Consider the following 10,017-nt stretch of genomic DNA (forward strand, 5'->3'; position numbering starts at 1 on the left):
CTGATGCTTCTCTCAAGAGATTAGTGGAAAACATCAATGCCATCCTTCAAGGAGAAGACAAAATGACTGACATGACCATAAGCATACGAGGCCAAGGGATTGGTGCTTCTATTCATCAAAAAATTGGAGAGTTCAATGCTTCCTTGAAAGGAACCAACAAAGGAGAGCAGTGGATCCCGTTTACATTGAGCATAGAAAGCCAAGGGAACGATGCTACTCTAAAGGGATTCGTCAAAAAGATCAAGGCTTTTCTTGTTAAGGAGGGGCAAATTACTGATTATTCTGTGAACATGCAAGACCAAGGCAAAGCAAACCAGGGGATGCGTTTTACAGTCACCATACAAGGCAAAGGGACTGATGCTTCCCTCAAGAGCTTAGTGGAAAACATCAATGCCATCCTTCAAGGAGAAGACAAAATGACTGACATTACCATAAGCATGCAAGGCCAAGGGATTGGTGCTTCTATTCATCAAAAAATTGGAGAGTTCAATGCTTCCTTGAAAGGAACCAACAAAGGAGAGCAGTGGATCCCGTTTACATTGAGTATAGAAAGCCAAGGGAACGATGCTACTCTAAAGGGATTCGTCAGAAAGATCAAGGCTTTTCTTGTTAAGGAGGGGCAAATTACAGATTATTCTGTGAACATGCAAGGCCAAGGCCAAGCAAACCAGGGGATGCGTTTTACAGTCACCATACAAGGCAAAGGGACTGATGCTTCTCTCAAGAGATTAGTGGAAAACATCAATGCCATCCTTCAAGGAGAAGACAAAATGACTGACATTACCATAAGCATACAAGGCCAAGGGATTGGTGCTTCTATTCGCCAAAAACTTGGAGAGTTCAATGCTTCCTTGAAAGGAACCAACAAAGGAGAGCAGCGGATCCCGTTTACATTGAACATAGAAGGCCAAGGGAACGATGCTACTCTAAAGGGATTCGTCAAAAAGATCAAGGCTTTTCTTGTTAAGGAGGGGCAAATTACAGATTATTCTGTGAACATGCAAGGCCAAGGCCAAGCAAACCAGGGGATGCGTTTTACAGTCACCATACAAGGCAAAGGGACTGATGCCTCTCTCAAGAGATTTGTGGAAAACATCCATGCCATCCTTCAAGGAGAAGACAAAATGACTGACATTACCATAAGCATACAAGGCCAAGGGATTAGTGTTTCTCTCCACCAATTCATCCTAGAGATCAATGCTTCCCTGAACAAAAGTCCCAATCAAATTGTTGTATCCACAGTTTTTCCTTTTATGGTGAGCCTACAAGGCCAAGCAACTGTTCCTACTCTCAACAGGTTACAAGAGGAATTTAATATATTCCTGAAGAAAGAAGAACAAATAACTTCTTCTTCTGTGAACTTACAACACCAGGTTATTGATGGTTCAGCCAACAATGGGGATCAGAAGGCCCTTTTTATTCTTGTCCTAAAAGTACAAGGAACTGCTGCTTCTCTCAGCAGATTAGTCCAAGTGGTCAAAGATTTCCTTAAAGGAGGACAGCAGATTGTGGCTTCTTCCCTAAGCATACAAGGCCAACAAATTGATAGTTCTCTCAACCGATTAATTCAAGAGCTCAACGCTTTCCTGGAGAAACAACATGAAGCAAATGATATTTCAAACAAGAATGGGGATCAGAAGGGCTTTTTTCTTGTGAGCATTTATGGCCATGGGACTGATGCTTCTGTTACCAAACTAGAGCAGACAATTAATGCTTTCCTTAAGAGTGAAAGCCAAATTAGTGGTATTTCCCTGAACATACAAAGCCAAAGAGTTGATATCTCACCCAACAATAAGGGCCAGATGTTGCTTTTCATTCTCAGCATACAAGGTCAAGGAACATATGCTGCTCTCAACAAATTAGTCCAAGAGATTGATAATTTCCTTCAGAGAGAAGACCAAATAACCAATAATTTCCTGAAAATAGATCACCAAAGCACTGGTGAATTATCCATGGTGGAATGCATTGATGATATCCAAAGAAAATGCTGGGATCGCATGGGTTCTTGTTACAGTAATCCATGTAGAGGGAAATTGAAAGAAAATGGATCATGTGGTCCAGGATTCTACTGCTGCAAATAAATGGCATCAGAAATGATACATGTGTATTAAGTGTCCACGTTTTATGTTCTGGTGTTATAATTTGAAAATGAACTCCTCAAAGCGGCATTAGAATGATTTACATTATTTATGCAGTGCTCTTCCAGGGTGTTTAGATAAAACCCACAATTTACATGAGACCCATAACCATATTTATGCACATGTAATCTTCTTGCTTCTGATATGCATGCTGGGAGGAAATCCTCAACACAACATTTATTCAACTGTGCATTTTATCAAGGGTGGGGGGCTGTCAGGGCAGTAGCCCAGGCGTATTATATCTTAAACTCTGCGAGCCATTTTTAAAAGGTGGGTACAGGGATCCAGATTGTCAGCCATCTCACGTAATAAAGACCTCAGGTGATGATCACTGGGACATTAAAATGCCATCCAGGCTTTACCGCAGACTTGAATAAATCATCTATAATCTGCTGGATGGTGACTTCATACTTGCTTTGTGCAGAGATCTGTCTGTGGCTAAAAAACAAAAATAAGGATTACCTTCTAACAGAGGCTGGTTGCATTTAGTGAGTCAGTATGTGTACTGACAATTTTGTTCAGAGTGGTTCTTTCATCCTTTCATGTCATTCCTTCTTTAGCTACGCTGCATTTTGCCTCTTAACCCAAGGACATGTGTGGTTCTGACTTGTACAGAGAGCTTACTCTTTTGCTGTAGCCCAGCCCAGCCTAGTATACACCCAACATCTGTGTCATTAAAGCACCTTTAGAGAGCAGGTGTATCACATATTTAAAAGGGGGCATGTCCTGGTAAATGCCTGACTCCCTTTTGCCCCACTTTCATGCATTCACATCAGTAACTGAGCCAGTGGATCTCACAAATGCAGTAAATGACTTTCCGGTGTCAGATTTCCCACTGATGCTTGCACTGGGCAGAGAAAGAGGAGGCATATGTCCTAAGCGATGGGTCAGAAGAACAGTCCCAAAGCCGTCCAAGTCATGAAATGCCTTTTGTGTAAGTCTTTTGATGGGAAGAAATAAATCAGCAGCTGTTTTCCAACGTAATTGACCTCTCGATTTTCAACCACACATCTTCAGTAGAGGCCATCTTGATAGCAGTTCAAAGGCTAAAGATAAAACCTCTGCAACGTACCTTAAATGGCGGAGCTCACATAATTGAATCAATACCATAACTGATAATTGATTTTCATTTCATGAAACCATGTCAAGGAGGCCCATAAACCATCATCCGCATCCATAGTCAGCTCTCAGTAAGTAATAGAGTCAAGGAAGCTTTTAGGTTCTCCATTCCATTCCCTTTCAAGCAAGTTGACTCATTGGCATGGTGAGGTCCCATCATCACCATGATTCACTGCTCCATCAGTGAGATACAATACAAATCTTTCTTACGGTCATAGACCAACATTTAAAATCTGAAAAGCGCTTTAGAAAGTCAAAAGGTATTAAAACACAAGGTGAATATAAAAGTCTATAAAAAATTTGAAAGACGCTAAAAGAATCCAAAAGAAGGTTCAGGAACACTGGGCGGGTGTGGAAGAGCACAAAAGGTTGATATATAAAGGCTTTAACTATCATTTACAGAGCACTCTGATATGTTCATTAAAACTGATTTGTCATCCTCCAGAACTCTCGAGCGCTGCTGTGCAGAACCTAGCAACACTGTAAGTTGCAGCAGGATCAGTATCCAAGAGCAGCAGGGAGGTGTAAAATTGTCCTGTGTGCCCTGGGTAAAGGTAAAGGGTAAAGGGACCCCCGACCATTAGGTCCAGTTGTGGCCGACTCTGGGGTTGCGGCGCTCATCTCCCTTTATTGGCCGAGGGAGCCAGCGTACAGCTTCTGGGTCATGTGGTCAGCATGACTAAGCCGCTTCTGGTGAACCAGAGCAGCGCACAGAAACGCTGTTTACCTTCCCACCGGAGCAGTACCTATTTATCTACTTGCACTTTGATGTGCTTTTGAACTGCTAGGTTGGCAGGAGCAGGGACCGACCAACGGGAGCTCACCCCATTGCGGGGATTCGAACTGCCAACCTTCTGATCAGCAAGTCCTAGGCTCTGTGGTTTAACCCACAGCACCACCCATGTCCCTTGTGTGCCCTGGGTACTTTTGAAATAATGGGGAAATCAGGCTAGTACGAATGTCTTTGTAGTACAGGCACTGGAGAAGGACATGCACTACCATTTTTATTTGTCCCGAGTCACAGGAACATTGTCTCTCTGGGTAGTCAATCATCCTGTATCTACCTTCAATAACAGCTGAGGGGAGGGCATGACATTGAGCCAGGGTAAAAGCCCTTCGGTGTTTAGGGACTTCGAGTTTAGTTAGATATGCCATAGGAGAGACAAAGTACCTTGTGGATTCCATGGCTACAAAAGTTGGGGTCCTGGCTAGATCCAATTGGCGCTCTGTGTCCACTACACATTGTTTAATGACTGCTTTGGCTTGATCGTATCCCATGCTAAGTAGAAGACCTGGAGAGAAGCCCAGGGATGATATTTTAGTTGCCACTGCCGGTTTGCATGTGGATTGAAAATCATCATTCCTAATTAGTGGGGCAAAGCCATGGGGAAATAAAGATGGTTTAAGCCAATAATTAAGTATGGTCACCCACACTTTAGCCTCCATTTTAATGAAGCCCGTCTTATGTCTCAGAGTAGCATTAGAGAAACGTTTTGGGACTTGAAGGACTGACCTTAGAAATTTGGATTGCACAAGTTCTAGCACTGCAAAATTGGAAAAGGGACCCAGCTGGGCACCATGCTGCTGGTATATAGTGACTACCTCTTGGGTTTTTTAAAAAAATAAGGATTGCCAATGAGCTTCTCTGAGCAATTTCAGCAGTATAGTCCCCATGGGCTTTCCTACTACCAGCAGAATGGAAGACTACCCCCAGGTATTTGAAGCAGGAGACCTGCTCAATCTTGTGGCCATCTATGCTCCAGGAGCGGCTCATAAGCATTTTTGGCAAATGCCATGATTTTAGTTTCCTGATAATTAAGTTCTAGCTGGACCCCCTTGCAGTACTGTATTAATGCTATCAGGGCTCTTTTGAGGCCAATAGGTATTCATGAAAAAATGCTGCTTCGTCTGCATAGAGAAGAACAGAGATGTGTCTTCCAGCCAGTTGGGGGGAGTGGAAGTTTATGTTTTGGAAATGGCCCACCATGGAGTTGATATAGAAATTAAATAAGGATGGGGCCAATATGCAGCCTTGCTTGACACTTTTCTCCGTTTCAATGGCATTGGTGAGATGGCCCTGAGGGCTACATCTTACTTTGAGTGAGGTCCCTTCATGTAACATACAAATTAAATAAAGTAGACGTCGGTCTGTTGAGGTGGCCTTCAGTTTTCCCCACAGTGCAGCTCCGGATATGGAGTCAAATGCTGCTTCAAAATCGATAAAAGCAGCATAAAGGGAGGTTGTGTTACGGGAGGAGTGCTTTTCAATAAGATGATGGAGTACTAGGCACTGGGCAATAGTGGATCAACCTTCCCTAAAGCAAGCTTCCTCCTCTGCAAGTATATTTTCTTGTTCCACCCAGTTGTGGAATTTCTCAGTGAGATACAGTTCTATCCAGCCTGGTTGTGGTGTGGTGTGCCATGACATGCTGCAGCCCCATCACCACCATGTCAACAGCCTCCTGAAGTCTGGCACCATCCCTTTGGCCAACCAACTAAGGAGCTCCCAAGGTATTGGTGGCGATGGTAAGGAAACCAACATCTCTTCCAAGATTGGAGCTGTCTCTCTGATGCATACTTTGGCCCTACCTAGCAATCCCCCTCCCCTGCTACTACAGAATTGAAGCTAACAGCCATCGCCACATCATCTTCTATCGATATTCATATCCTAAACATCCTTCTACATACATCAAGAAGGGTTACAGGTCATGAGAAGTAAAACACACATGGCTTCATACTGGTAACTTCATCCCTGCAATCACTTTGGGGTGCCCCTAAGTGCCCAGGACATGTGGGTCTCAATTATCCTATTTTATCACTGTTTCCTTAGCAACCAGGCCTTCAACAGGGTGGTTGATAGTCCTGTCCCTTTCTCACTTCTCCCTGAGCCGTCTCAGTAAGCTTCAAAGAGATGATCGGATTTACACTCCACTGTAATGACCATTTGTGCCACTTTTAGGGTTAGATAGGGTTTCTTGTTTATGGCCTAGAGAGCACAGGGGTTATAAAATGTTATAAAATGTAGGCACACTGGAGCCATACTTAAAAACTATTCAGTGATACATTCTATATTTCTAATATTTGAAACATAATCTAAATCAAATATATATACTGAGGGTTCTCTGATTTTTACACCAGCACTATATAGCAATACTTAGACAGAGTTATATGTCAGAGTGCATGATCCTGAAATATCCTCAGTAGAGAGTTATTCCAGGCCCATGAAGTTCACAGAGTGACCTTGGGTCAGTCCCTAACATTTATGCTGACCTATACAGTGGTACCTTGGGTTAAGAACTTAATTCGTTCCGGAGGTCCGTTCTTAACCTGAAACTGTTCTTAACCTGAGGCACCACTTTAGCTAATGGGGTCTCCCGCTGCTGCTGTGCCGCCAGAGCACGATTTCTGTTCTCATACTGAAGCAAAGTTCTTAACCCGAGGTACTATTTCTGGGTTAGCAGAGTCTGTAACCTGAAGCGTCTGTAACCTGAAGCATCTGTAACCCAAGGTACCACTGTATCACAGGGCTGTAGTGGGGATTAAGTGAGGGTATATGTGAGGGAACCTCCTTGTGCCTACATTGTAAAAAAAAGTTGTAATATGCATGCAATGTATAAATTATATTTCTTTGTTGTCCTATGTAGGAAAAGAGGTATTGGAGGAAAATAATAATAGAGTCTGGTGTGAAGGAAATGTCAACCCACAGGAAAGATATTCTTACCCATGGATTACTGGTATTCAGTGAGCTTGTGCTCCTACTTGCCCAATTTTTGATTGGGATCTGATGGATATATCTTCCTAGGCTTACATAGATGAAGGCATGGATCCACATGAAATATAAACACTTACTGTCATTTGCATAAATCAGTGTAATTGGACTTCTCTAGGGAAATAATTCACTGCTATTAAAATCTTCGAACCCCACAGATTCACCGTTTTGCACAAATGCTTTACCTGGTCCCCAGTTCCCCTCCCTCCACTGAAAGGTAGATTATTTTATAGCCAATTTAATAGTTTGCAGTTGGTGCTTCAGTGCAGCATGTGTTTGCAAATGTGTCAAAAGATGTTGCTGATTGCTGACCTGTGAGGTAGGCTTATGGGCTATGTTTGCTGGCCATTCAAGATGGAAACTGTATCTTAAACACACACACACACAAAACAGTACAAACTTTATTTCCAGTATATTTTCTCTTTTTCAAATGAATCAGAAGCAAGAGATGAACGGTTCAGCCAAGAAAAAGGCCCAAATGGTGCATTTTATACTTACAATACAAGTTGAAGGGATGCATGCTTCTTTCAAAAGATTTGTCCAAGAGATCAATGCTCTACTTGGCAAAGAAGGTGAAATAACTGTTTATTCCCTGGATATATAAGGCAAACATATTGGCGGTTTCCCCAACAAAGTAGACCAGGAGGACAGTTTGATCATTAACGTACAAGGGACTGACACTTCTGTCAGAGGATTAGTCCAAGAAATTAAGAATATGCTTAAGAGACAATGCCAAATAATTAAAGCTTCTCTATATAGGGAAGGTCAAGAGACTCATGCTTATATTAGCAGATTAGGCCAAGTGAGGAATGCTTTCCTTAGGAAAAAAAGGATTCTAGGTGATATTTCACTGAACCTAGGAGTTGATGTTTCTCTCCAAAAATTAATCCAAGGGAGAAAACCTTCCTTGAACAAACAGCACCAAGGAAATGAGCATAAAGGGAGCTGTTTTATCCTAAGCATACATGCCAAAGGAACCAATCGTTCACTCAGGAGATTAGTCCATGAGATCAAAGTTTTCTTTAAGACCGAAGGCCAAATAAGTGATTCTTCCATAGAGATAGAACATTATGGGATTGATGGAGACCAGAAAGCCCTTTTTATCCTGCACATACAAGGTCGAGGGACTGTTGTTATTATTAAAAGATTTATCCAAGTCATACATGGTTTCCTTACAAGAAGCAGCCACCTAACTGATGCTTCCCTGAACATACAAGGCCAAGGGATTGATGCTTCTATCAGGGAATTAATCCAAGACATCAATGCTTCCCTGGACAAAAAACACAAAACAATTGATGTGCCCATATCCTTCTATGCCGAGCATACAAGATGATTCAATCGAGGAGGATTGCATTGATGATATCCAAAATATTTGCCAAAGAGAATGGGTAGTTGCTTCAGGGAACCATGTAAGGGGAAGAGGAAAGAAAATGGCTCATGTGGCCCAGGCTTCTACTGTTGCAAACTATCATTAAAAAAATCTCTTTTTCCAATAAATGGTATCAGAAATGATACATGCATTTTAAACATTCATGTCTTATGTTTTGGTATTATAGTTTGGAAGCTTACACCCAGAAATTGCTCCTCCAACTGACATTAGAAGGGTTTACATTATTAATGCCATTCTTTTTCTAGTTTCCTTTCGTAAAATCACACAATTTACATGACAACTGTAGGCATATTTATTCACATGCAAGTCCCTGAGTAATGAAGAGATATTATTGTTTTTCAATAATTGGATTATTTCAGATAATAATTGCTGCAATACATTTATCTAGATTACACCAAGGAAACGTCAATGCTTGCCTGAACAAAAAACACAAAACAATTGATGTGCCCACAACATATCCTTCTATGCTAGATATCTATTCTAGATATCCTTCTATCTAGATAAAATATGTTTATCTAGATAAACGTGTTGCAGCAATTATTATCTGAAATAATCCAATTATTGAAAAACAATAATATCTTTTCATTACTTGGAGACTTGCATGTGAATAATCAGGGGTGGGGGATTTTATCTGGCCAATGAGCCAGATCTTCATATCTCTTAACATTTGTGAGCTATATTTAAAAGTTGGGACAGCGACACAGGCTATTGTTGGGAAAAAGCACCAAGGCAAAAGCCAGCTCCAGATGGCTGGAATGCAAAACAGGATGTTATGGTTTGCAGATGTACTGTTGGAGAAAAGGTGGAGCCTATTCTCTGTACTGAGCACCGGATGTTAGCTCAGTGTGTCATCTGACCTGTGCTGGAAGTACAGGGGAGGAGTTGTGACTCTTCTAATGGAGACTGAAGGGTGCAGTCACATTTCTATGTACTGTTGAGTGACAGGAATAAAACATGTAGAAAGGACTCCTGTCTGTCTCATTTCTCCTCCCTGGGAGAATGCAGGGAGGGAGAGAGAAGCAGAGAAGCAGAGGGTGTGTTCTATCTCACGACTAATGAGAAGAATCGCCGGGTTTGTTTACCTAGCCTGCCGAGGGTCGCAGACGGATGGTAAACACAGTATCTCGCTCAATTGCCTCGGGGGAGGCCAGGTACCTGTGATGGGACGATGAGCTGCTTGTGCGTAAAATCCAAGTCCCTCAGAGTTTGGTCAAGTTTGCAAACCTCTGTCTGTAACGGAGCCCCTTAAACATGGCTCTGTCAGTCGCTTGCAGATTCCGACAGTGGTTGCTTTCGGAATCGCTTCCAACATAAAAGCTCCTTAACGGAAACACGTCTTCTGGACTCTCTGCGTGACAGTTTCCGGCGAGGAGTGGGTGTCCCTACAGGAGGTCCTGAAACCTCCCCACTGTTTTCGCTGGAAGTGTCTCGGAGCCATCCCTCCTGCTCACTTTCCCTCAGCTCAGCTCTTCTCCCCCTATTGGGTTCCCTCTTCAGCTGCTGAGTCTCTCCCAACCTGTGTGAGCCCTTCCACCTCCCTTCCTTCCGATGGCAGTTCCCTGACATCCACCTCCCCTCCAGGGCCCCCTTCACCCCCTCCC

General features: G+C 42.6%; 1 long non-coding RNA gene across 1 annotated transcript in view; it reads right to left on the bottom strand.

The window, feature by feature from the left end:
• The window catches only part of LOC308472544, a 66,831-nt gene extending 57,046 nt beyond the window's left edge, over window positions 1-9,785 (bottom strand). Inside the window, exon 1 of the long non-coding RNA XR_013983571.1 lies at window positions 9,572-9,785. This is a non-coding gene — a long non-coding RNA (uncharacterized lncRNA). The remainder of the gene's footprint in view (window positions 1-9,571) is intronic.
• Between the last annotated feature and the right edge of the window lie 232 nt (window positions 9,786-10,017).

The sequence above is a fragment of the Podarcis pityusensis genome (assembly GCF_964106645.2).
Source record: "Podarcis pityusensis genome assembly, chromosome: 3".
Lineage (NCBI taxonomy): Eukaryota > Metazoa > Chordata > Lepidosauria > Squamata > Lacertidae > Podarcis > Podarcis pityusensis.